This window comes from Protopterus annectens, chromosome 2.part1, assembly GCF_019279795.1.
Source record: "Protopterus annectens isolate FY-2018-M chromosome 2.part1, PAN1.0, whole genome shotgun sequence".
Taxonomy (NCBI): domain Eukaryota; kingdom Metazoa; phylum Chordata; order Ceratodontiformes; family Protopteridae; genus Protopterus; species Protopterus annectens.
Window position 1 is genome coordinate 702,346,693 of NC_056729.1, and position 27,175 is coordinate 702,373,867.

A 27,175-nucleotide genomic window follows, 5' to 3' on the forward strand; every position below is an offset into this window, starting at 1 on the left:
AACTATCACACCTGACCCCCCCCCCCCAGCAGCAACTACACTAAAAAGTTTCTCCAAAGCAGATTATAATCTCTTATGGAATGGTATAAATAGCTTCACTGCACCTCTCCCCTCAGATGGAACTGGCAACTTTGCCATGTTCTACACTAATGTTTTATACAAACATCTGTATAACTGCATTAACTAGGCCATACCTGATGGATCCAAAACAAGCTCCTCAAGGAAGAGTAAACCTGCCTGGTGGACAGCTGCTATTACAATAAAAGGAAGACATTACTGTCTAAGAGTAAGAGGAAGTGAGTCCTAAACTGGAAAGACTCCCTCCTCAGCTTAAGCAATCAAATAAAACTTCTTGTGAAGTCCTCCAAAGCAAACTACAAATTCAACTTAGCTTCCTCAACTAGTCGGCATTCTTTGGTTACATCTGTAACCTAAAAGGAAAGGCCCAGATTTGTGCCGAACTGGTAGTTAATGATACCATATATTCTGAGCCTGTGGGCATAGCTAACCTGCTGGCTGACAGGTTCTGTGAAAACGTCACTCCCCTGATCCTGCCATGCATACCCCATTACATCCCTACCATTTGTCCCTTACTTTGTATCTCTAAAGAACAGGTCGTAAACACCCTCTCTAACGCCAAAATACAGCATCTATGGAACCTGATAACATCCCAGGCTATGTCCTACATGGGCTCCAACAAGAATTAAAAACATCATTGGGCACTCTTTTCAATCATAGTCTAAGCACCAGCTTCATCCCAGCTAAATGGGAAATGGACATCATTATTCCCTTGCACAATGGTGGTGCTTCCACTTATCCCGGGAACTATAGACCTATTAGCCTGACTAGCTTTATCTGCAAGGCCATGGAGTGAATAATCATGGACATTATCAACAAAGATATAGGTAATCCCCAAGCACTTGACCTTACTCAGTTTGAATTTGTTAAAGGGATATCATGTCTTTTAAACCTGATGGACTTCTTTAAGACAGTCACTAAGGCACCGGATGAGGGAAAATCTGTGCATACAGCTTACCTAGACTTAGCCAAGGGTTTTGACACTATCTCCCACTCAGGCATTATTGACAAACTCACCCAGCTAGATATCAACCCTTATATTGTTAGATGAGTTGCTAACTGGCTCACTGATAGAACACATATAGTCAAAATAGGGGAATCCACCTACAACAGCAGACCTGTAACCAGTGGTGTTGAACAGAGATCAGTCCTGGGACTTGGAATTTCTTTCTTCAAAGTACAAGCAAAAATTAAACGTCTGTGGCCTATGAAATTTGTTGATGACTGGAAACTGGGAGCAGTCATAACATCTCCAAATTATGTTGACATCCTAGAAGAGGATCTTACACAAACAATCGGTGCCAAAGTCATGGCCTTAAACTCAATGCAAAAAAAAGTATTATCATGCCTTTCAGTAAGAGTGATGTTCCTGCTAACTACCTCACCAATAGCAACACACTAATTATACACTCATTGGTGAGAGACCTGGGCTCACAGGTTGACGGCAATCTTACCTTTGATCACCATGTCTCCTCGGTGATAAGATGGGCATTCTATATTGCTCATCTCATAAGTAAGGGCATTGCCTCCAGAAAAAAAGAAGTTATAACCTTCCTGTACTCTTCTCTCATCAGGCTAATAATTGAGTAAAAAAACCCTTTTGGTATGTACCTTTCCAAGCACCTGCAGCACTGGAAAGACCACAAAGGTTCCTCACAAGGAAAATTCAAGATCTTCAGCATCTGTCCAATGTGGATTATCTGAAATCACTGTCACGTTTATTCTTCTAAAATCACTATCACTTTATTCTGTTTCATACAGACTACTCAGAAGCGATCTCTGCCATGCATATATGGCAATCTCTGACCCTGCTTTATTGGAAATGCTGCATATCTGTAAGTGAAATGGTACATGGGTTACTTGCTCTAATAATCTTATATTGGTATGTGACGTTAATAGAACCTGGTAGAGGGACAGAGTTTTCTCCCAGAGGTTATCACACCTTTGGAACAGACTCCCACTTCATGTCAAACAGAGCACCTCACTGGCCACCTTCAAAAATGCAATCTGGCTGATTGGAAGGGTAACCTTAAATTCACCCTGGGGGGTCCACCTGTGTCTCCCTTGCACAGGTCCAATAGTTGCTGATCATGGAAATAAGGGTAGAACTTGGCTAGGCTTGTAAGGGCCCTAAAGCCATTAGCCTAGTAACTTCCTATGATCCTAGGATCCTATGATTACATTCCCAATGGAACCCTCTACACATAAAACAAATGTATCAGTGTGTCAACTATTAAGCCCTTAAGGCAAAACACCTGAAAACCAATGTCTTTGTCATAGGAGAATCCATAATGAGATATGCAGAGGTCCCTTTCACAAGGATGTACAAGTAGAAAGTCACTGTCAGCTGCCTGTCAGGTGCAAGTATCTGCAAAGTCATGCAAGCACTCAAGTCTATCAACAACAAGCACAGTTACAACTCTATCATACTCTGTGCTGGAGTAAATGACTTGGGATATACCTCACTGGACAATATGAAGAGAGATGTGACTGAGCTCTCAGATTATGTGTCCAAGACAGGTATGTCCATAGCCCTAAGCCGCATTCCACCTTCACCCACATTACATTAATGCCTCAGTACAAACAAAGGAATTATCACTTTCAACAATTGACTTAGCTACTGGTGTCAGTCCTCGGGGATCCAGTATTTCTCAGCCTGAGATGATATGGTTGATAGAAAAAGCTGCTTTGCCAGGCATGGTCTTCATCTGTCACCTCTTGACTTTTGCTTACTGGTCAAGGTACTTGCCTCTCCATAGTGCCTTTTTAGGAAATATCATGAGACCAAAATTCCTGATGTCAAAATATCCTCAAAGACAAACTCAGGTTTATGTTACTTAATGCTAGGAGTGAAAATCAGAAACTACACTCAATGGAGGCACTACTTACTTGGGAAGATGTCAGTGTTTGAGAAGTAACAGAGACATGGTCTATGAACAGAGAGAGTACTCCAGCCATGAAAGGCTATAATACCTTCCAGACATGCAGGCCACAAAATGAATGGGAAAGAACCAAAGGAGGAGGTGTATCCATCTTTAGAAAAGACAAATACACCTCTAGATTGGTTAAGAAGTACAACTTCCTAGAGTTACTCCAAGTTCAACTAACTGTAGGAAAGCCCCCCACCCCCTCCATGTTATTGTTAGCCACAGCTCCACCAACATGAACCATGAAAGCCACACAGTGGTTTCTGGACCTACTTGAGTCACTCATAATACAGCCAAACACACTAAGCATGGATGACTTTAACTGTCCTTCCATCAATTGGGATACATATGAGCTCAAACACTCTTGCCTTAAGGTTCCTGCATTTTGTAAATACAAATCCTCTGGAACAGTTAGTCCACACTCCCACAGGGGAATGGAATGTCATTGGCCTAGTACTCACCAACATGGGAGATCGCTGCACCACACAGGCATGAGACCCTCCCTGGTAAGGTCTGACCATAAATCAGTCATGTTCAATGAAACAGTCATACCTGACCACCCTCAGGAACCAAAAGGTTGAAAATTTTCTCCAAAGCAAACTATCATCTCCTACATGATGGCATAAATAGTTTCAAGCCTCCTGCTACCAATGACAGTAAATACTCCTAAACGGAGGAGTACATGGGTATAGACTTAGTCATGCCAGAACAGATCAAAATTTGCTCAAGAAAGAACAAGTCCCAATGGTGAACATATAGCAAAAATAGATTATACAACAAGAGAAAGAAAATGATGTCCAGGAATTAGAGGAAATAGTCTCTGCAGAGCAACACCCCCCATAGCTTGAACAAGCAAATGAGACAGTTTGTAAAGTCCTCTAAAGCTAATTACGGAACTAAATTAGCATCCATAGCTAAGAATGATCACAAAGCTATGTCTGAAATGTAAAAGGTAAGGCCGAGATTTGCACCGAATTCGTAGTGGAAGGTGCAAGTCATACTGAACCCGAGGAAATCTCCAACCTGTTAGCAGGCAGGTTTGGCATAAATTTCACACCTCTGTCTCCAGCAATCATTCCCCAAAGCATAACTGTCACCATTCTTTACCTATTATCTCCAAAGAACAGGTCATAACTGCACTTACTAAGCCTAAAAACACAGCCTCTGTGGGACCAGATAACATCCCAGGCTACTTAATAAATGATGTAAAGCAAGAATTAGCAGAACCACTGGGTACTCTCTTCAACCACAATCTAAGTACTGGCTTTGTCCCAGTAGAGTGGAAAACAGCAACTGTAATCCCCTTGCAAAGAGGGGAGTCCCCTTAATCGAACCAGAGAACTACAGACCCATAAGGCTGGCCAGACTTGCCTGTAAGGCCAAGGAGAGAATCATCTTAGACCTTATCAGCAATTACATTGGTGACCTCCAAACTTTTAACCTGACCCAGTTTGGCTTCATTAAGAGCAGATCATGTCTGTTAAACCTAGTGGAATTCTTCAGTAGTGTCACCAAAGCACTGGCTGAAGCTAAATCAGTACATACTGCCTATCTGGACTTGGCCAAGGGCTTTGACACAATCCCCCACTCAGGCATCATTGCAAAACTTACCCAGCTGGAGATTAACCCATACATCATTAGATGGGTAGCCAACTGTCTCACCAACAGAATATACAGTCATAGTTGGGGATTCCACCTGTACCAGCAGACCTGTTACCAGTGGTGTTCCATAAGGGTCTGTGCTGGGCCTCCTACTGTTTGGAATCTAGTTCTCAGAAATTCAGGGGATAACAGATGGACTGTGGCTCCTCAAGTTCTCTGATGACTGCAAACTGTGTGCAATCATCAGACCAATAATAAAGTACAATGCTCCCTTTTGTATGTACCGCACCAGACACCTGCAGCAGCTGGAGAGACCTAAGAGGTTTCTCACCAAGAAAATCCAGGGAGTTTAACACATGGCTTACATGGACAGACTGAAGGTCCCGTCACTGTACTCTGTGTCATATAGACTGCTGAGAGGCAACATGTGACTGGCCTACAGAGCACTCTTGAACCCTATCTTAATGAAATGCTGCACCTCCACAAAGCAAATGGGACAAGACTCACTTGCTGTAGGACCTTAAACTAGCCTACAACATAAACAGGACATGCTGGAGAGACAGATATTTCTCCTAGAGATTGCCACTGCTATGGAGCAAACTCACAGTTCACATGAAATAACCCTATTTAAGCTTAACTTGGACAATTGGAATGGAAATTGTAAATTTACCCTGGGGGTTTCACCTATGTCACTCTTAGACAGGGGCAGCCAGTGCTGATCATGGATTTGCAAATATGGATTACATATCTTGGTCTATTAGGGGAAAATAGTGCAACTTTGGTAGGCTTGAAAAGGACCTAGGGCCATTACTCTAGTAACCTCCTATGAACCTACAAACCTAGGGCCATTATGGTAGTAGCCTTGTATGAACCTAATGAAGCTATGATTTTATGCAGGCCTGTCAACATCTTGTCTCACATATGGCTTGCTGATGTCATGTGCCATAAATTCAGCTGCCATCTTGGAGAATGCAGACTTGTGCCATGGTGCTTGCATTAAGTACTGTGTTCAGCAGTCTGTGTACTTAAATATGTAGGGGTTCTAGTCTTACTGCAGTCAGCTGTGTGTCTGTGTGTGTGTGTGTGTGTGTGTGTGTGTGTGTGTGTGTGTGTGTGTGTGTGTGTGTGTGTGTGTGTGTGTGTGTGTGTGTGTGTGTGTGTGTGTGTGTGTATGTGTGTGTGTGTGTGTGTGTGTGTGTGTGTGTGTGTGTGTGTGTGTGTGTGCTCTTGCTTGACATTACAGAGAGACTTTTACCACAGCATGTGGGACACTTTTATTACCATATTCACAACAGACACTGTTGATATCATCAGCTATGTCAGATCTTTGGATATGCAGTCATTCCATAAGAACATGTTCAGACACTGACCTGGAGGCCTGGCTGATGCCACTTCATCCTATACAAGACAGATTACAGTGACATGGCTTTTAATCTATCCACATACATCACTGCATGGTTTATTGGCCCTGTGTTATTTTGCTGAGAAAGTGCTGTGGTCTGTTCAGCTGCTGTATATGTCTGCTGAGGTACATGCAAAAGAGGCCATTATACTGTATTACTGTTCTGACAAGGTTTGACTACAGTGCTGTCATACAGTCCTAAGATCTGAATATGATGGCATGACTTATGATGTGTACCATACGTTTGTCCTGTAAAAGCATTAAAAAGAGAAGTTAGAAATTAATGATACACATTGCAATTTCTGACTTCACAACCCTTACAAGAGCATTCACTATACAGTTGTCAAATTTTGATGCTATAAACTGTGTAACTTTCCAAGGCCAATATAAGTCAAAAGTATAATGAGCAGTTCAGCAACACAAATGCAGATATACTAAGCACTAAGTTAGCTCCACACCCTGAGCATCAGACAAAGCTTTTATATCACTGAATCCAAAAGATAGAAAACAGGGATATGCCATAGTTATCATCACTTGCATAGGGTGTTCTTGGGGGAACAGGAAGCCTAGACTGATGCAAAGGTCAGTGAGTGTGTGTGCGTAAAAGTAATACGAAGGCAGACATTGGGATAGAGCAACAAATGGCCGGTGAGACAAAATTAGTAACTGTTGTGTATGGGTGTCTGTAGAGGTCCTCCAGGTGAAACTGGTGTGGTGTCTGCATGAACACAACTAAGGTCTGTGCTAGTTCCATGTCTTGGCCTGTTGGACACCTGTGAGCTGTGCATGGTAGAGGTGGCAGTTCATTGCTGTTCTTCCTGACCATGAGAACTGGCTCTGCCAGGAGTTGTTCTGGCACCTCCACACTGATGGTCAGATGCAGTGCTGCTACCTTAACATGACTGATGTCTGCTGGATAAGCTCCCTTCACAGGGATGCCCAGGACAATGACCCCTATGGCCTGCCACATCAGGGTTTGGACAGCCCACTTACTGATGGAGCAATGGAAGTACTTCCACTATGGGACCAAGACTGGGCACAGTCAAGTTAGCTGATAGCAGATGATGTGGCTGACCTACACCCATGAGGATGCTGTCCCCCTCCCAGCAGACATTCCATCACATACACTGCTTGTTCCATGACAGACACCCCTCAATCCATCACAGACACCCCTCATTACAAAGTGTCATTTATCCGATCCAGTGAATCGGCAACATGGTGGAGACAGTTATGCATGTCAGATTGTGCCACATCCACAACCCTGAGAATTTGACTGGAACACCAATGGGAACATGCCTGTGCCTCCACAATGGCCCTAAACATATGCTGAGTAGCACAGGAAGTGACACCTCCACCAGGTGGAGGAGGGATAGCAGGCCCCCTCCAAGCACTCTTATCCATCCTACTGTGTGGCACCTTGCCCACACTTTGGCTATAGTCAGACTCAACAGGCACTGATGCCACAATAACCACACTTCCCTGATCAGCGTCCTCACCCTCCACTTGTCCAATATCTATGGATTCAATTGACTGGGTAGGCATAGGCCTACTCGCTGTGCCCGATGGAAATGCAGGGGATGGCTGTATGTCAACCTCTGTGTCAAATTCAACCTCTGCACCCCCCCAACTCTGCCTCCTCATCAGAATCTGTTGATACACTGACATCAGCTGGCACAGGGCCCACACTCCCACTGTCATGATCACCTGTGATAAAAAGGGAGAAACACAGGAATACATTAATACCTACTACTATAGTGCAATATATGCTAAACAACTAACAGTGCTGCCACTATTACAGACAGTACAGCAATATACACAACAGACCTGAGATCAAAATAACACACTACAATATTTCTTAAAACTGCTCAGCAGTACTGATATAAAAATATTTGGCTTATCCTCTGCAGAAGACACACTGCACTGTAATCCAGATGGTCCTGGAAGAAGTTAAGCAAGAGGTAAGGGCAACATCAACAAAAGTAACAGTAACACAGTGGGTAATACATTTACTCATTTATGTGCACATTGTGTGCTTTTGACAAGAATGTAGCTGACAACTCCAAACTAAGCTTATAACTGTAGCAATCTTCAATCCCCCCCAAAAGTCATGTGACACAGAATTAACTTATTGATTTTGATTGTTTTACTATATAGCAGTATTCAACTCCTCAGATAACAAAGCCTACCTGGAAACTCCTCCTGGGATGTGCAAGCTGTCTCAGAAGGTGTTGCGCCCACATCTAGTACATGCTGTCCTGCACTCTCCTGGGAGCTGTGTGGATCTTTAATATTGGTCAGGAACTGTTCATTGGGGGTTAAAGGTGGATCCCTAGCAGGCCCTTCACCAGTAGCCATTTTGTCATGACCCACTACTGTTGCTTAGCCCCTGCAGTTACAATCATGTCAGTGGCCCTGTGATGCACCTGTTCTTATGTTCTGCCTTGGCCACCCACATCATTAACATCCTGACCAATCTGTTGCCATATTCACATCCTGCGTGCCATATCTCCCCATCCTCTTTCCAGGAAAAAAGCAAAATGTTGCCAAAACCTGTCTACAATAACTTGATTTTCAGCATTGGTGAAGGGAGGTCTCCGTGGATTGACATGCCTGAGTGGCATACTTTTAGGTGTTGTAAAAGATAACAGAGGTATAATACACATAAGTATCACATAACTACAAAATAACCTTTCCCAGATAAAATATAAAAGGTAGTCAGTTAGTATTACCCACTAGAGAAACATAAAACAGTCTACAGATGTGAAATACTAACAACAGGCCGGGTGCAAAACAAGGAGAGTAACAAGAGCAACATGCCCTTCTTTGTGCCATAACAGTAGATCAGCTTTGCACCCCTGCACAAAAGAACAGGCAAATGACCCATTTTGCTAACAAAATATCTTTGAAATGCTAAAAGTGCTAGCAAAGGACATGTCCCTGAAATATTTGTGCATATTTATCACACAGTATTCCATTTTCATGTATTGATAATTATGTGCCACTCTGAAATGGCTTGACAAATAAGCCCATGCCATCAGTACACTTCTAGCTAATGTATACAGATAAAAGTGTAAAAGCCTTTGCTTCACATTATTCTTAAATACATTCCAGCATATGCAGCATGTAGGTGACAAAATGGGAGCATACCTGCTGAAGTTCAGTACTCCTCTGTACAGATTTATCCTGAAGAAAAAGTATTTTTGCAGTCTTCCAAACATACAATTTTCCACACCATCAGTTTGGCTAGCTACAGAGTTGGCTTTTTAAATAGTGTAGATTATTAATGGATTGCATCTGTCTTTGCCTGTGTTTTATAGAGTCCAAGTACACCATAAGCAGCTGAATTATATGTTAATCAACCAATCCATCATGGTGGAGCTATTCAACAAGCTATAATGCATCCATGTAGACTCCATGCTGGTTTTTCCTGTAGATTTCAAAACTATTGGAGAACAGAGATGGAAAGTCTATACAGACAGAATGTTAGGGGCTGCTGCTGCTTTAATTCATTTGTATATGCTACAGGCTGAAGCCAATGCTGCTGCTGCTGCCAATAGGCCTAGGCCAAGAAGGAGAAGAGTTTTCAGGCTCCATTTAACTTTTCACAACCTATATGACATGGAGATTGTACACCATTACAGCGTGGACAAGGATACACTAAAGGAACTCTGTGACCTCTGCTGCCCTCAACTCAGAGCCAGAGCTAACCGAGGGGAATCCATCCCACTGGAAACTAAGGTATGTGTAGCCCTAAGAATCTTAGCTACAGGCACCTTTCAGAGACCAACAGGGGACATGCTGGGGGGTGTCACAGATATCAGCATCCAAGATCCTCCACCAGTTCCTGGATGCTATGCTCCAACATGCCAGTGAGCACATATATTTTCCCCATAGTACTGAGGAGAAGGTCAGAAATATGCAACAGTTCCACCGGGTAGCTCACAACCCTGAAGTACTGGGTACCATAGATTGCACTCATGTAGAGATTAAGGCACAACCTAGGGAACAGGGTAGGCCTTACATTAACAGAAATGGCTACCACTCTATCAACTCCAAATTCATGTGTAATGCAAAGGGAATCATCTTGAACTTGTCTACTGGCAATGCTGACAGTTACCATGACTCACATACCGGGCACACCTCACAACTGTGCCATATGTTTGTTAGGGGGCTATACCACAGAGTCATTTACTGGGGGATGCAGGTTATGCACTGGAGCCGTGGCTGATGACACCCATCAGAAATGCACACCCACCCACAGAAGAACACCATAATGAAGCACACTCAAAATCCTGAAATGTCATAGAGCGTGTATTTGGGCTGCTTAAGTCATGGGTCCAGTGCATAGATACATCTGGGGGAGCCCTGCAGTGCAATCTACGGGCATGTACAGAAATCTTCACAGTATGTGCCATGCTACACAACATCATCTTGAGAAAAACGCTTAAGCAGGATCAACAAGGGGAATGGGCAGAGATTCCACCATCAATGCCAAGGTCACCACATTCACAGGCAGATGAGGAGTCAGAGGGGGAAACACCAGCTGCCAAGGGTGTAGGCAGACATAGGCATACTCAGTATGCCCTTGCATTGGCTAATGGATGATACATAGCACACCCACTCACCACCTAGGGGCGTAAAACCTTACTCCTACTCACATACATATAATATTGATGGCAGGCAACTCACAAAAACCTTACCTCCTCATGTATTGGCTGTGTACTGCTTGCATCAGACAGAGTTAGCCCTAAACTAACACACTGGCAACTGCTGCATTTACAAAGTACATCCTGAATCTGGAGTGTATTGTTTAATAATATTATGGCATATTGTATTTCAGCACTTGGTACAGTAAGCAAGTAAAAGGTAGGAGATTTGTACAGAAAATATCTTAATGTGTGACAACAGAGACTTATTTGACTTATATGTGTCCATTACTAAGTAGCAGGCCTCAGGCATCAAAGATTCACAGTCATACCTCTCTAAAGTACTGATGATCACTATATGCCCTCAGTTTAGCACCATACATTTGTACTGGCAAATCATTAAAGAGAGAAGTTAGAAAGTTAATTATACACATTGCAGTTTCTGAGTTCACTCCCTTCATAGGATCAAACAACAGGCAGAATGAAAAACAAGAAGAGTAACAAGAGCAACATATCCTTGTTTGTGCCATAGCAGTAACTCAGCTTTATTTTCCCTCTCAAAAGAACAGTGTTCCCAGTAACTCACACCCCCCCCACAAACAAAAGAGCATTCTGTGTTTGCTTGTGCCATTCAACCTGACCTTCAGTTGTTGGGAACTGCATTTCCTATTATTACGAGTTAATATCCTCACACATTTTAAGGCCAATGATATAGAACAGCTTACACACTGCATGCTTCAGAGTACTGGTCAGATAACTGATGAATAACCCAGAAACATAGAAAGGTAAAACAGAGCTGTATATTTGCAAGAATTAATCATAATAGGTAGTGTGATCACTAAGTGCTTTACGTTCAAATATAATAAATCTAATAAATGTATAAATGACAGTTTATGGTTTGATATCCGTGTACATTCTGTTGCAGTTGGTTGTGTGACGAATGACTTCATTTCTTTGCTGCAAAGCTGTTTGTGTGATAAAGACGGATAGAGCCCCCCATCCTGTTTTCTGAAGGTGCATTGGCATGAGAGTTGAAATTCAGACCTATGTAGAAATATCTCTTGTGTACTAACATTTTCTACTGTGTATGTCATAGATTGCTTTTCCTCATTTCGACTATTTGTTCCTTTTTTTGACCACTATTTCTGCAATGTGCTGCTTAGCACAAACATGGGAACCACAGGAAAAGATTGTCAGGCTTGGCTGTGCTTATCTTGTTTGTACGAAGTACGACAGTGTGGAAACTGGAAAAATGGACCACTCAGAAAGTAGACAGCCATAAATAGAAACCGGATACATTCAATAAATGCTATTGCCTACAGTAGCAGGTATAAGTGTAGGGCTAAAGTACGATGGTTCTGGGTTCTAGTACAGGGTGTGCAACCTTTTTTCACTGTTGTAACATTGCAGCTTATAGTAATGAACTGAAACATGAACAGCTGTTATTTCAACTCTCTTGTGTCAACAGGTGTAAGTGTAGGACTGCCATACAAATGGTCCTGGGTTCCACTACGATATATTCCATACACTTTTAGTGTTGTTCCATTTCCCATTATAGTCACGCTCACTTATAACACTTGATGTAGTGTAAATGAAATATTAATTGTATGTAAGAGGGCTGAGACACTAATATTGTGTCAGTTACTTATTGATTTATCTATGTATTCTCACATTTATTATCAAATGTATGATTGTGGGTATACTGTGTACTATGTTCCTGTAAGTATGTTTCTGCTATATGGACTGGAATGGCCTTCACATTTGACTATCTCAAATACACAGCTGCCTGTGTAATAGTTCAAAGCTTGCCACTGTTGTGTACTGCTTACCAACGTGCAAACAAGGGGCTCAGGGGTGCTCACTGCCGAGCACCATGTTTGCGCGATGGTAAATGGTGCACAACATTTTCAAACAGTCTGGGCACTCGCAATAAATGTGGTGATTGGAATTGGTGGGAAAAATCATGATCTTGATCCATGGCAGGTGTTCATGGAGAAGGTGTGAGATTTAGGGCTCAGAGAAGGGGTGTCCAGGAGTCCAACATTTTTGTTGAACTCCTAGTGAAACACCACTATTCTTACACGGAAACTCGATCAGTCCAAATCAGTCCAACCAAGGAACTTCTCAAATATACCATTTATTAGACACACAATTCACAATTGTAGACAAGTTGACCTAGGTTTCGTCTTGAACTTATACAGACTTCATCAGAACTAACACATCATACTGAAACCACTTCCCTTTATAACAGTCCCAGGTTAATTGATTAATTACACTCCCACAAAATTAAAGACACATACCCATCAGACCATACATATACCTAAAAACATATATAAGCTAAAACCATGAATAAAAACATGCTATAATATTACATAAAAATAAACATATAAAAATATGTAAGATAAAATCAGTACAAAATGAATAATAAAATAATTTGATTTGTTAATCCAACAATATAAGTTACAAAATATCTAGATAAAAACAAATTGTATGGCAGAAATTTTAGCCCAGTATATATCTTAACTTTAGTAATGGGGCTAAACTAATATGGTCATTAATTCCAGGATAACTAGTGGCATTTAACCTTATTTGCCACTTAGTTTCACTAATATCTAAATGGACATCCAATATATGCCCTTGATTATCCTTAATAACTTGCTGAATAATACAAAATTGGAATTCGTGACCTATATTTATCTTAATATGTCTTGCCAGTGCATTAGTATTTTTCATATGTTTAATTGGGATTTATTGAAATTAGATACTAGTGTATATAGTAAATTAAGGGCCTCTCCTATTAATGTATATAGAAAGGATAGATCTTTTAAAAAACTATTAGAGGGTAGTAAGTTAAAATTGACATCTAGGTCTTGTAGGCCGGTTGGGAATTTTAAGTGTGGCAGATGTAATAAATGCAAGTATATTCTTACATCAGGAAATAGGATTAAATTAGGGAAAGAAATTATATTTATTAGTAGACATTATGATTGCTATAGCAGAAATGTGGTGTATTTAGCTAAGTGCAATCAGTGTCCAGCGTTTTATATTGGAAAAACCTGTCGTACACATAGAGAAAGGATAGGGGAGCATTTGCTGGACATTAAACATATGAAAAATGCTAATGCACTGGCAAGACATATTAAGATAAATATAGGTCACGACTTCCAATTTTGTATTATTCAGCAAGTTATTAAGGATAATCAAGGGCATATATTGGATGTCCATTTAGATATTAGTGAAACTAAGTGGCAAATAAGGTTAAATGCCACTAGTTATCCTGGAATTAATGACCATATTAGTTTAGCCCCATTAAATTTTGTACTGATTTTTATCTTACATATTTTTATATGTTTATTTTTATGTAATATTATAGTATGTTTTTATTCATGGTTTTAGCTTATATATGTTTTTAGGTATATGTATGGTCTGATGGGTATGTGTCTTTAATTTTGTGGGAGTGTAATTAATCAATTAACCTGGGAGTGTTTTTTTTTCTTCACCTTTGTTCCCACACAAAAAACGGACATTTTCAAATTATTGATAGACATCAAGTTGTTTATCCGGAAAAAGAATTTAGAACTTTTCTTCAAGGACAACAAGTCTGATTTTCAAGAACAGGGGTTGAAGCGGAAAAGTACATTCAACCCTCCAACTCACCCTCAACTTAGGAACTTTGAATTAAAAGTTGAACATGAAATAAGAAATCATTTGACAACAAGAACTTTTCATTCAAATTTAACCCAGGAAGAAAAAAACACTTTGAGAGTCATTAGTGAAAATCACAATCTGAGGGTAATGAAACCTGACAAAGGAGGAGGGGTTGTGGTCATGGAAACAATACAATATGAAGGGAAAATGTTGGACTTACTAAATGATTCAGACAAATACACTAGGGTATCCATCAACAAAGTGAATTTAGCATACAGAAGGATTCACTGTTTACTATATGACATGTTAATGCAAGGTTCCATAGATCAAAACACTTACAAATTTTTGGTTGTGGACAAACCAAAAATTCCCTGCATTTTCGGGATACCCAAAGTCCACAAAAATGCCTGTGACCCGCCCCTAAGACCAATTGTGTCAGCGGAAGGATCAATTACAGCTCCCCTAGCCAAGTTTGTTGATCACAAGATCAAACATGTACTCGAGGGATGTGAAAATGTTCTAAAAGACTCTTGGGATTTACTGAGAAGAATTAAACCCTCAATATACAGTGAAAACACCTGCTTTGGAACCATGGACGTGATTGATTTGTTTGGTTGTATCCCCCATGATTTAGGCCTTTCTTGGTTTGAAGAAAAATTAATTGAAAGTAAAAAACTGACACAGACTGATTTCGTTAACACTTTAACATTCATGGAAATTGTATTAAAAACAATTTCATCTACTTCCAAGGAGTACTTCAAACAAGAAAAGGGGTTGCGATGGGTGCACACTGTGCACCCACATATGCCAATATTATAATGGCCTTTTGGGAAGAAACTTTTCTTCTCAATTCTCCTTTGATGAACGAATGCTCCCTTTATACTAGGTATCTAGATGATTTGTGTTTTTTTTGGAGTGGCAGTGAAGAAAATTTCAACAACCTTTTGACCTTCGTCAACAACACCTCCACATTTTTGAAATTTACTAGTAACTTTGACAAACAGACATTAAAATTTCTTGATGTTCACATAGAGAAAAAAGAGGGGAACCTGTCATCAAGAATTTTCAGGAAAGAAACCTTCTCCAACTCTTATTTGCACTACACCAGTTGCCATCCCCCCCACCAGAAAAAGGGGGTGTTGAAAGGGCAATTGGTTAGGTGTAGCAGAATGACCTCTGATAACAAAGTTTTTCTTGAAGAAACTGAACTGTTAAAGAATCTTTTTACCCAGAGAGGGTACCCTCTAGAGATGTTCAACAAGGTGTTGGAGGAAGTCAATACAAAAAGAGCAGACACTTTTGCCCCTATTTTAGGGAAGGAAGAAATACTGACCCACAATTTAGGTTCAGCGGGCAATTTCGCTGAAAAGGGGACAGGATTAATAACTACCTTTAGCGAACAATCAGCTTTGGTCAGGAACATATTTTCTAGAGAATGGGATAGCTTTTCAAAATTTTCAGATCTTGAATCTATCTTTGATAAAGAACTAACCCATGTATATCGTAGAGGGAAAAGTATCAAGAATTACCTTGAAGCAGGGATGAAAACAACAAGTGTAATAACCAAGAAAAATCCAAGAAAGGATTACAAAAGTGTGGGAGATGTAATTATTGTACCTACCTGATCTGTGGGGAAAGTATGGTTTTAGAAGCAAGGAAAATGACCATACATTTAAATTCATTTGCTAACTGTGACACCAAAGGCATCATATATTTAGCTGTTTGCAAAAATGTCCCTCTTTCTACGTTGGAAAGAGCGAGAGAAAGCTCAGACAGAGAATATACGAGCACTTATATGATGTCAGGGTGAAGAAAGAAAAAGTGCATTGAGTAAACATTCAATAAAATGCAACACCACAGGTTACTCATTTTTGTATTGGAAGTGGTTCCCACTAATCCAAGAGGTGGAATGTGGGAGACACTCATTGAGTATAAAGAATTGTATTGGCAGCTCTTTTGGATGCAAACCGTAATTTTGGGCTCAATGATATGGTATCATTGGCCAGTTTTGAAGATGAGAGCTGCCAAGCTTTAACTCAAAGAAGTTTTTTCAGTTTTGGTTTTATTGTTATGATATTTTATACAGATTGCAAAAACAAGTGTTTCTTTGGATTCTCAAGGTCTCAGTGTATGGCTTCGAATTCATTCAATGGCCACAAGATGGTGCTTTGTTGTTATTTCAGATCCAAAAGCCCAAATCAAGCACAACACAGAAACATTTTAAAAGTTTTATTTAAATGTATTTAAATGTATTAAAGGTTTTAAATTCTTAGACAAATTATAATAAAAAGGGTATAAGTTGAGATTATATGTTTTTAGAGAATTGGACTTATTTATTTAGTTTTTTACATAGTTTTTATGAATTAATCATTCAATTAAATGAACCTTAATTGAATGTGTCAAAGGATTGGACAACAGACCTATGACTAAATTCAAACAGCATATAAAAGCATTTCAGTTTTAAAATGGATGTATAACTGATGAAGTTGGCGACGAAAACGTGTATGTGGATACGTTATTTTGTTTTGCTTGTCTTTATTTGATCCAGTCTTTGTTGTGGAGTGGTTCAAAGTGCTTATTAAAAGCAATTTTACCTTGGAGCTTCGATTTATTTGTGCCTGGTGGAGTTCTCATCACACTTTTCCTGGTTATATGTTTAATTGGGATTTATTGAAATTAGATACTAGTGTATATAGTAAATTAAGGGCCTCTCCTATTAATGTATATAGAAAGGATAGATCTTTTAAAAAACTATTAGAGGGTAGTAAGTTAAAATTGACATCTAGGTCTTGTAGGCCGGTTGGGAATTTTAAGTGTGGCAGATGTAATAAATGCAAGTATATTCTTACATCAGGAAATAGGATTAAATTAGGGAAAGAAATTATATTTATTAGTAGACATTATGATTGCTATAGCAGAAATGTGGTGTATTTAGCTAAGTGCAATCAGTGTCCAGCGTTTTATATTGGAAAAACCTGTCGTACACATAGAGAAAGGATAGGGGAGCATTTGCTGGACATTAAACATATGAAAAATGCTAATGCACTGGCAAGACATATTAAGATAAATATAGGTCACGACTTCCAATTTTGTATTATTCAGCAAGTTATTAAGGATAATCAAGGGCATATATTGGATGTCCATTTAGATATTAGTGAAACTAAGTGGCAAATAAGGTTAAATGCCACTAGTTATCCTGGAATTAATGACCATATTAGTTTAGCCCCATTAAATTTTGTACTGATTTTTATCTTACATATTTTTATATGTTTATTTTTATGTAATATTATAGTATGTTTTTATTCATGGTTTTAGCTTATATATGTTTTTAGGTATATGTATGGTCTGATGGGTATGTGTCTTTAATTTTGTGGGAGTGTAATTAATCAATTAACCTGGGAGTGTTATAAAGGGAAGTGGTTTCAGTATGATGTGTTAGTTCTGATGAAGTCTGTATAAGTTCAAGACGAAACTTAGGTCAACTTGTCTACAATTGTGAATTGTGTGTCTAATAAATGGTATATTTGAGAAGTTCCTTGGTTGGACTGATTTGGATCGAGTTTCCGTGTAAGAATATTGGTTCTTCAATTTATCTGGATTTTTTGAAACACCACTATGTCAGGCTACTACAGGGAGATATTCTGTGTCCCAGTATAAGTCAGAGGCTTGGATTAGTGTGGCCTCAGCTGTAACCAGTGCCGCTGGTATCCTCCACACTGGTGAATAATGTAGGCACCACTTTAGTGACCTATGTCACAGGAAGAGAGATACCGTCAATGCTTGGATTGAGGAATATAGGATGAAGGACATCCTACAGATATGCAAGTATTAACTACAGAGAGTAATTGTAAGGTTCAAAAGCTGAATATAGGCAAGACTGATATTAATAATGACATTCTGTCCTGTTCTGTTCTATCCACAGCTGCCATGAAAAGGGAAATGAATGTTAGTACCCATGGCAATAGACTGGCAAGGATGAGAGAGTCATGTAGTATGTATGCAGCAGAAGAGTAGTGTTATTGCAGCATTAAAAGTTAAAGATAGGTGTTTTGGTATTTTATAGAGTTTTATCAAATTGAGCATGCATATCTCAACAGTAAAAGAAAGTATGCATGCATTAATCCGTAGCTCAGACCAAGAGCACAATATTAGAATTTAGACAGAGGCTGTGGGTTCAAATACCACACTTTCCAAAGATAGAACACTGTTAATTCTTCAATTACGTGTAACTTAAAGTTTTATAATAAAAGCTCTATACCAGTGGCACACAGTGGCACACATGCCCTGGCCTTGCTGTAAACTGTAATCTGTATAACTGGAACAGACATATGTCCAATATATGAACATGTAAACGAGTACCTGCTGCAAATTGTAGTACAACCCGCATCTGGTAGGAGTTGGTAGTCTTAAAAGTAAAAGTTATATGTTGGGTGGCAGTCTTAAGAGTAAAGGTTAATATAATAGAGTCAAACAATTGTATTAATGAATTGTATGTTACATATGAAGGTACTAATCTTATCTCTTTTTTTCTCCCCAAACCTTATCTCTCTCTCTCTTTTTTATTTTATTTTAATTTTTTTATATTTGTTTATCGGGAAAGTCTTACTGGACAAGGTGTCCTTTTTCAGTGGAGGTCCGGGGAGATAAGCTCCACAAAAAAATGACAGAAACACTTACCAATGGTGGTACAAAGTTTTGTTATATAAAAGGACAAGTTGTTAGATTAGCTATAGAGGTAAAAATCACATATAAGATTTTGTATAATTTCAGTATTGCATTTTTTATAACAACAATAAACAGTGTAATGTAACAACAATCAGAAGGATAAGTATTTAGAATAGATATAGACATAGAAATTACATATACCAATTTAAATAATTTCAGTAATGCACTTTTTGTAACAACAGTATTTGTCCAAAAACATACACCCCGGGATTCATGAAGCTCGGCGCAAGGCCGGTGTAAGGCTTGTGCCGGCAGTGCAGTGTATAATCAGCGTAGCAGCGCCATATGCATAGTAATGAGTGCGCGCCGCAACCACAGACACGTGCAGAGGGCACGTGAGCGAGCCGAAGTAGGATGCGGCCGTAGGCATGGCCAAGCCGGCAGGCGATGAGCAACCTAAAGTGCTGACTTCCACAGGCCGTCTGCAATAGTAACCGCACCAGCCAGGGTCCGTGGATAATGAAACGTACGCAGAGTATGCAACATAGTACCCGTCCACACAAAACGGAGAACCAAACATTAACCCACGAAGTCCAAATTGTACCCGTCCAAGGAACAAAGGATACGCGTAATACCGTGTACGTCACACAATGCACTGTCAGTGGGCATACCCAGTGAAGGTGTACTGCAGCATGTCAGCGCGCCGCACCTACACAGAACTAGCCACATGGGCATGGTCACCAGCAGTAGTGAGAGTACACAGACGGGTAGCCGTGTCGATATAACAACAAGAAGGAAACCAGAAACCCTAAACACAGACAAACATGTGCATAGCAACATGTACTACACCCAGCAACGTGCCCGTCGCATACACATAGGACGGCGTATGCCTAAGCGAAATATCCAGAAGCAGAACCCATGCATGCAAATGTAATACACAACAGCCCCGTCATAGCATGTAACCCGCACCCATGTACGACCGTGCACCCAACCCAGCCAGCAGTCTTGCGCAGCTGCACACCTACACACAACGGGTATACTTGAAATGTAGTAAGAAGTATTGTCCTAGGCAGTGCCACGCGGGCAAATATGTACCCAACATGTTAACATCCCACCTCAGGTACAGATATCCAAATGGCTGCATGTGAATGTGTCGGCAGAATGTGTACATCCCGCATGTGGTATGGACCTGTCGAAACCCCATAGGCGTGCACACGCCACGGTGCCCATAACTGTACACATCTGGACAAGGCAGTATGTTCAGCCACCGTACTGATGATTAGCTATGCAGACATGTCAAACACAACACATACGGCGGAACATCTGCCCACCAAGCAGGACGCCCCAACAGGGTGCCACATGCACAGAAGGTGAAGGTGGGACATCACACGTTGAGAATAGCGTTGCCAGATGGCCAAACACCCACGGCCAACGCAAAGGATGAAATAACATGTATATGCCTGAATGGGTATGTCATAGCATGGGAATAGGCCAAGCTATCCAACATAATAGCCATGCGTACCAGATACAAACTGCCAGTAACACGCAGTAGTAATGCAGGAAGGCATACACGATTGTGGGAATAGCACAGGACATATGCATGTGCCAAGTGTTGACGCATGACACAAATGTCCAGGATGGTGCTCCCCGCAAAGAGGAACATGTGCCAACCCCACCCCCCACAGATGCACCGGCAGTGGAAACACATCCCAAACACACACCAACACTAACGTCCATCCCACGACAGCAATGGAGGCAGGTCAAAGACCACCATGACGCGTGCACAAACAGAGACACGTGTAACTGTTGCCCTAACAACCCCCCACAGGCCAACGAATAATAGTATGGACATATGCATGTAATGCTGCAAAGGATGTGTGGTAGTCCTCAGTATCACAGAGGTAGGTACACAGATACACTGTAATCAACCGTGAAGTATGTGCACTGTACACAGCATACCTGCATGTAATACACATTTCAATCATGTGCCACAGAAATATACACATACGAATGAGGATAGGGGATAGACAAGTGTGAATGGGACAAACTATGAACATAGGTTCATAGGTCCATAGGTACATAGTAGGCTATCTGCCCAAGGGCAGCTATAACCCTAGCCCATAGTTATGTTGCCTTTGCCAACCCTCCAGTCCAAAGATAACAATGCCTATTATACTGCTGTACCTCTGTCAAGCAGTGACAATGAAGTAATCCCTGGGGTATATCTGCAATCCCCCATCCATTGGTCAAGATCCCCCTCGACCAAGGCCAGCGAGGCGCTCTGCCTCACATGTACTGGGATGTTGTTCCACAGCATAGTGAGTGTCTGGGTGATGAATCTGTCCCTCCAACACATTCCATTAATGACCGTGTCAAGGTTCACGTCACCTGCCCCTGTGGTTCTGAGGGATGTAAATCCATTAGGTGAAGCATAGTCATCAAATATGGGTCGACATGGCCTTGTATGTCAGGCACAGGTCACCACTGAGCAAGTGGTATGTGACTGAATGGAGCAGGAGTCCTGTCAGTCGGGCAGCATAACACAAATTCCTGACACCCTGCATCCGTCTGACGATGAACCTATGGGGCCTTCCCAGTTGCTGCAGGTGTTGGGTCAGATATCCCCTGAACGGGGAAATGTACTCAATCATAGGTCTAATGAGTGATGAGTACAAGGAGACGATGACCTCCCCTGATCTAGATGTGAATCCCTGCACCATCAGGTGTGCAATGTAGAAGGTCTACCTAACTACGTTAGCAACGTGTGTGTCGAACGAATGGTGACTGACAACCTGGGTCCCCAGATCCCTGGTAACTCCCTCTTTGCTCAGTGGATTGCCACCTATATGGCAGCAAGGGGTAACCATGTTCTTCCCGAAGGGTATGACTATGCATTTCCCGGCATTTAGCTGTAGGCCATGTCCCTGGCACCAGATATCCATATCTGTGAGGCCCTTCTGAAGGCTATCTGTGTCAGATGTCCATCCCACTATGGCACCCAGTTCGCCGTCATCTGCAAACATTGTCAGCCATAACCCCCCTGTGATTGCTTGTACTTTGGAAATGTAGATGCAGAAAAAGAGTGGACCCAGGACTGAGCCCCGTGGGACACCGCCTGTGACCGGCTGTGAGTCTGACATGGTGCCAGCAACTATGACCATGTGGGTTGTGTCACCTAGCCAGTTTGCAACCCATCCTGCGATGTACGGGTTTACATCCAAGCCGATGGGTTTATCAATGATACCTGAGGGGGGTATTGTGTTGAAGGCCTTTGCCAGGTCGAGGTAGGCTGTATGGACTGCCCGACCCTCATCAATGGCCTCGGTGACTGTTCCTAAAATGTCAACCAAGTTTTAAACGCATGATCTGCCTTTGACCAAGCCAAACTGGGTTGGATGCAAAGCATGCAAGTCCCCTATGTCGTTATCTATGAGTTCCATTATGATCCTTCCCCATGGCTTTGCAGATAAGGCTTGTCAAGCTAATGGGACGGTAATTACCAGGGTCAGTGGAGGCACTGCCCCTGTGAAGAGGGACTACAGTTGCCGTGCGCCACAACTTGGGTACGTTACCTGAGGTGAGGCTAAGATGAAGCAGCCGTCCTAACTGTGGGTCTAATCCCTCAATGAGTTCATGGAGTACACAGCCGGGACACCATCTGGTCCCATGGATGCTGTGTTCACTGCCTTGGGGAGAGCATGTCCCACCTGTGCGTTACAGAAGTGTCGGGGGCCACAATCCTCTGGTACAGACATCTCTCCATGTGGGGGGGAGGTGGGGGGAGATGTTTGCACCGAACCTGTCAGCCAGTATGTTGGCAATGTGTGTATGTTCAGTAAACATCACATCATCCTGAACCCAGTCCGAGCATATCTGGGAGTGTCCTCCCAGGTGTCCAACATAGCTAAAGAAGGCCGTATGATTGTCCGTCGAGTCCTTGGTGATATATCTGTCGGATTTGCCCTGGATGATGTCATGACAGCTTGTAGTTCTTCACATATAATGAGCAAGGGTGTCCTACCTTACAAGGATTCTGCTCTGTTTTGTAGTAGCTACCTCCTTTCGTTGTAGAGCTTGTGTATGGCTGGGGTACACCAGACTGGATGCTTGGCATTGGTACAAAGACTCACAGTTGTGTAAGGGATTGCCTGATCCATGCAGTCCTGTAGGTGCTGGTAGAAGGCATATGTAAGTGATTCAGTGGCTTGAGTAATGTTTACCACTGGCTCAGGGGCCTTAAAGGAGACCACACTAGTGTTTAGAAGTGTGAAGTCGGCTTTTGAGAAAGCCATATGTATGGTAACCCGCACCACCCACAGCATTGTATGCCAATAGCAGAAGCTATTGTCCAAATAACATATTATCAGTTTGATTATTAAATTATTCATTATTATTTATTCAGTTATTTGTTTTAGCTACTTACACTCGGAAATGCCCGGTAAGACCGGGCGAAAGTGCTCGTGATCTACTTGTTTTGGTGGTGTTATCTTGACAATAAAGTGGCGATTCTTTCCTATTGGGATTTCTGAGGATGATTTAAAGCAGTTGCTAACCTGCATCTTTGGATGTACACCATTTGATTTCAGTTCTGAAAAACCTGGTTTTCGTAGCATTACATAATATGGGTAGTCAAACAGACATCCGTGACTGGGGAACATACAGCAGCAGTCAAACCCACTGGCCAGATGGACACAGTCCAACAAGTTCTACACTTTACATATGCACATTGGTGTCCATTGTAGGACCCCAAAAATTGATCCGTACACTATATCATCCAGCTGCTACCGTTCCACCCAGAAGAAGCGACACCCGTGACTATGGCACAGCTAGACATATGCATCACCAGCGTGTTTAAGGTTGATGACAAGTGTCCATGAAATGCAGGACATATGAAGAGAAATCCCCAGATTGTCGAGTCCATAGAAGTGCGTCCACATCCCAGTCCCCCACACATGAAGGATGTGTAATGGGTACCGTCGAGGGTTGCAGCCATGGGATCCTGGGTATGCAGAAATGGGGCTCTGTGTTGTTTGGCAGATAATCCATTGTCCCGCCCCATGGGAGGGATGTGGGTATAGCACATGCCTTACTCCCCACTAATAATGCAAAGCATCCACTGGATAATGCTAAATGCAGGTGTGAAATGTGTACAGCCCTATACCAGTGTCCAGTAGGCAATTCCCATGGATGGACTTGTGTACGACCAAGATGGCACCCATAACTGCAAACCTGGTGGAATTACACAGCTGAAGTCAGGCATAACACAGGAAATACAGATAGGGACTACAGTAGACACTACCCATACAAGGTTAGACTGCCGTGCGAATACCGGTGTACACAGCACTCAATCTGCCAGCACCAAAATGGGGATCACTCGCTGCCATACTGCGGAACAAATGGGCGACCTGTGGAACACATACTAATGGACACCAAAAACGTCAACTAGGAAGGTCAGTCAAAACCACCGGCCAGATGGACACAGTCCAACAAGTTCTACACTTTACACATGCACATTGGTGTCCATTGTAGGACCCAAAAATTGATACTTATGGAATATCATACAGCTGTTATCGTTCTACCAGAAGAAGTGACAGCCGTGACTACGGCACAGCTAGACATATGCACCACCAGCATTTAAGGTTGATGACAAGTGTCCATGAAATGCAGGACATATGGACAGAAATCCCCAGAGTCCCGAGTCCATAGAAGTGCGTCCACATCCCAGTCCCGCACACATGAAGGATGTGTAATGGGTACCGTCGAGTGTTGCAGCCATGGGATCCTGGGTATGCAGAAATGGGGCTCGGTGTTGTTTGGCAGATAATCTGTTGTCCCGCCCCGTGGGAGGGATGTGGGTGTAGCACATGCCTTACTCACCACTAATAATGCAAAGCATCCACCGGATAATGCTAAATGCAGGTGTGGAATGTGTATACAGATAGGGACTACAGTAGACACACCCCATACAAATTCAGACCGCCGTGCGAATACCGGCGTACACAGCACCCAATCTGCCAGCAAGAAAATGGGGATCACACGCCCATACTGCGGAACAAATGGGCGACCTGTGGAACACATATTAATGGCACACCAACAACGTCAACTAGGAAGGTCATAGGATGGTTAAACTATGGCGTTCCCACTTATAAAGAACATCCTTCAATGAATTAGTAGGATCTACATGTTTTGGTGGTGTTAGTTTTGACAATAAAGTGGCGGATATTTCCCATTGGGACCTCTGAGGTTTATTTAAACCAGTTGCTAACCTGCATCATCGGATTTACACCATGTGGGTTCATTTCAGAAAAAAAATGGTTTTCGTAGCACTACATAATATGTGTAGTCAAACAGTCATCCGCGACTGGGGAACATACAGCAGCAGTCAAGCCCACTGGCCAGATGGACACAGTCCAACAAGTTCTACACTTTACATATGCACATCGGTGTCCATTGTAGGACCCCAAAAATTGATCCATACGCCACATCTACTAGCTGCGATTGAGCGACCTAGAAGGAGTGAACAGCTGTGACTACGGCACAGCTAGACATATGCACGACCAGCGTGTTTAAGGTTGATGACAAGTGTCCATGAAATGCAGGACATATGAACAGAAATCCCCAGATTGTCGAGTCCATAGAAGTGCGTCCACATCCCAGTCCCGCACACATGAAGGATGTGTAATGGGTACCATCGAGGGTTGCAGCCATGGGATCCTGGGTATGCAGAAATGGGGCTCGGTGTTGTTTGGCAGATAATCCGTTGTCCCGCCCCGTGGGAGGGATGTGGGTATAGCACATGCCTTACTCCCCACTAATAATGCAAATCATCCACCGGAGAATGCTAAATATAGCTGTGAAATGTGTACAGCCCTATACCAGTGTCCAGTAGGCAATTCCCATGGATGGACAAACGTATGACCAAGATGGCACCCATAACTGCAAACCTGGTGGAATTACACAGCTGCAGTAAGGCATAACACATTAAATACAGATAGGGACTACAGTAGACACTCCCCATACAAAGTCAGACCACCGTGCGGATACTGGCGTACACAGCACTCAATCTGCCAGCAAGAAAATCGGGATCACTCGCGTCCATACTGCGGAACAAATGGGCGACCTGCGGAACACATACTAATGGCACACCAACAACGTCAACTAGGAGGGTCATAGGATGTTTAAACTATGGTGTTCCCACTTATAAAGAACATCCTTCAATTAATTAATAGGATCTACATGTTTTGGTGGTGTTAATTTGACAAGTCAGTGGCGGATATTTCCTATTGAGACTTCTGAGGATTAGTTAAAGCAGTTGCTAACCTGCATCATTAGATTAACACCATTTGGGTTCATTTTAGAATAACCTGGTTTTTGTAGCACTACATAATATGGGTAGTCAAACAGACATCCGCGATTGGGGAACATACAGCAGCAGTCAAAACCACTGGCCAGATGGACACAGTCCAACAAGTTCTACACTTTACATATGCACATTGGTGTCCATTGTAGGACCCAAAAATTGATCCTTACGGAATACCATCCAGCTGCTATCGTACTACCAGAAGAAGTGATAGCCATGACTATGGCACAGCTAGACATATGCATCACCAGCGTGTTTAAGGTTGATGACAAGTGTCCATGAAATGCAGGACATATGAACAGAAATCCCCAGATTGACGAGTGCATAGAGGTGCGTCCACATCCCAGTCCCGCACACCTGAAGGATGTGTAATGGGTACCATCGAGGGTTGCAGCCATGGGATCCTGGGTATGCAGAAATGGGGCTCGGTGTTGATTGGCAGATAATCCGTTGTCCCACCCCGTGGGAAGGATGTGGGTATAGCACATGCCTTACTCCCCACTAATAATGCAAATCATCCACCGGAGAATGCTAAATGCAGCTGTGAAATGTGTACAGCCCTATACCAGTGTCCAGTAGGCAATTCCCATGGATGGACAAACGTACGACCAAGATGGCACCCATAACTGCAAACCTGGTGGAATTACACAGCTGCAGTAAGGCATAACACAGGAAATACAGATAGGGACTACAGTACACACTCCCCATACAAAGTCAGACCACCGTGCAAATACCGGCGTACACAGCACTCAATCTGCCAGCAAGAAAATGGGGATCACTCGTTGCCATACCGCGGAACAAATGGGCGACCTGCGGAACACATACTAATGGCACACCAACAACGTCA